The sequence below is a fragment of the Falco naumanni genome, chromosome 1 (genome assembly GCF_017639655.2).
Source record: "Falco naumanni isolate bFalNau1 chromosome 1, bFalNau1.pat, whole genome shotgun sequence".
In the NCBI taxonomy this organism is placed as follows: domain Eukaryota; kingdom Metazoa; phylum Chordata; class Aves; order Falconiformes; family Falconidae; genus Falco; species Falco naumanni.
Genome location: NC_054054.1, coordinates 8215638 through 8217847, shown reverse-complemented (window position 1 = coordinate 8217847; position 2210 = coordinate 8215638). Strand labels below are relative to the sequence as shown.

The 2210-nt window shown below is 36.4% G+C and overlaps 1 long non-coding RNA gene across 1 annotated transcript; it reads right to left on the bottom strand.

The window, feature by feature from the left end:
- Positions 1 to 200: 200 nt before the first annotated feature.
- Positions 201 to 1956, bottom strand: LOC121082746. Its single transcript, XR_005826104.1, has 3 exons — positions 1520 to 1956; positions 1246 to 1411; positions 201 to 360 (listed from the first exon to the last, which is right to left on the bottom strand). It is a non-coding gene; the product is annotated as an uncharacterized LOC121082746 (long non-coding RNA).
- Between the last annotated feature and the right edge of the window lie 254 nt (positions 1957 to 2210).

The window sequence follows — 2210 nt, the reverse complement described above, 5'->3', positions numbered from 1 at the left end:
TCCTTTCTTTAAGTGTTTTCAGCTTGGACATACAAAAAAAATTTTCCAGCTTGGGGTTTACCAGATGAAATCTGGAGCCTAAAACAATCTCTGCTCATCACAGACAGTCTTCATTTCTGCATGTCTGACCTTCTCATCCTGAAAAATTCATTCTGCTAGTTATAAACAACCTTTTTACCACACATATGCTCCACCTTAACCTTGTGGCGCCTCCAGGTAATTCCACATGCTGATTTGTTCTAGTATGACATCTCTGCATGTTGGGATTTAGGTTAACCTTTTATGCTTCCATAACAGATGTTGCATATACTCCAGTCAGGGATTTTGTTAATTGCTTCTCCAATGGTAAGGACATCTCAGCTGCAAGAGATTCAGAATAAAATCAGGAAATCAACAACAGGTAAATTAGAAGTCTATCAGACACTTCCCCATTGGGGGAAGAAAAAAAAAAAAAAAAAAAAAAAGGAAAAAAGAAGAAAGATAAAATAAAAAGTTAATGTAAAAAGCTAAGTTTGATCCTCATGTTCATGCATGCTTTCAAAATAGGATTTGTCAACTGCAGATGCAAAGCAGCTCCAATTTGATATTAGTCACTTTGTCTAGTTTATATTCTGAACCATTAAAGCTGCATAAATGACCTGCCAAGTATTGATGTAAGCTTATTGACAAAACAGAATGCTTCACAGTAAGGGCATCATCTCACAAGGCTCCACACAGTGACTCTGTAATTACTGTTTCAGCCTCTGCATATCAGATCTCTATTATACTGTGCATGATTCACCAAAAATAAAAAAAGAATTAGCTGATGTAAGTAGGAATAACTTATCTGAAACCAATAATCTTTGGGAACTCACAAAAACAGAATTATTCTAAAATGATCAGTTACACTTCTTTCACTAAGGTTTAGAAATAATGGGTAAACTCAGCAATTTCTTTAAAAATTCATTAAATCCTTATCCAGTAGTGCATAGATCCCTACTACATCCTCTAGAAAGCTAGGGCAACACAACAAAATAGCCTAAAAAAAAGAAGCATAAGAAAACAGATTTGTTTCTAGTATTTCATGTAAAATGAGTATGATTTTGTATTGTGCAAAACATACATACTTAAAGCCAGGCGAAGATCAGATCTAGCCAAAGCTTCAAGTTTGGGCTGGGGAGGGAAGCAGAACTGTTAGTTATTTCACCGGGAGGAGAGAGAAAAAAAGCAACAAAGTGGATACCAGGCCTAACTGGACCGGCATACCTCAAGTCCATAAGTTATGTCTATATTTAGTTTCTTCTCTTGACTTCGACTGTCATCTTGTATGTTCCTTTTACATTTCCACTTGCCTTCCACCGTCCTTGTCAGTCTACTCTTGCTTAGCAGTTTGCATATTTACTTCATTGGCACCATTTTCATTATGCTATTCCTTGGTAAGGAAACAGAGTTAAAAAATACAAAAAACTTAACTGTTTTTAATCATCTGAGAAATGTAAACAAGTTGATGTAATCTTTTGGGAGTGGGTATTACACTTACCTTTTCTACCAGAGAAGACAGCTCTAGCAACTGGGTTGCCAACAATCCACGCTTGCCTGGTTTTGGTTGCTTGTTGGTCAGCCCAGGGCTACCTCAACCACTACATCAATCCACCTCAGACACAAAGGTTACAGTGGCATGAGTTAACGATGCAAAGGTTTCATTCAAGCTGCTCATTATAGGAACCACCACCTTGAAAACGAACTCGGTGGACTGACTTAGTTCAAAAATTGCGCTGTGAGGAATCGCTCCTCTATATATAGAGCAGGCAAAATCTAGAGCATCAATGTGCGTATTTAAATAATCCATCATTTCAGTATCAATGGTATTATTTATTGAATCATGCAATCTTTGTTCAGTTGCTCTATTTCAGAAAGTTTTTATTCAGAATTCCTTCAGGTTTTTACCCCTATTAATATTCATCCAGAAGAATGATGTCTTTAAATACCAATAACTGTCCCACTTCATCCATAATTTATGAACCTCCTCTTAACACAAAATCCATAGGTATCGCTTTTTGCCCCTTGACTCCAAAAATTAAAGCCAGACAAAGCTGTAGTGAACAGCATAGGAATATAACTGTCATTTTCTGCAATCTCAAAGAAATCTGCAGTTTAAATAAAGTTCATATTTATTTCACATCTGAGACAAAAAGCTATTAAAGGCACCCTGTGGCTTCAAATCCATTTTA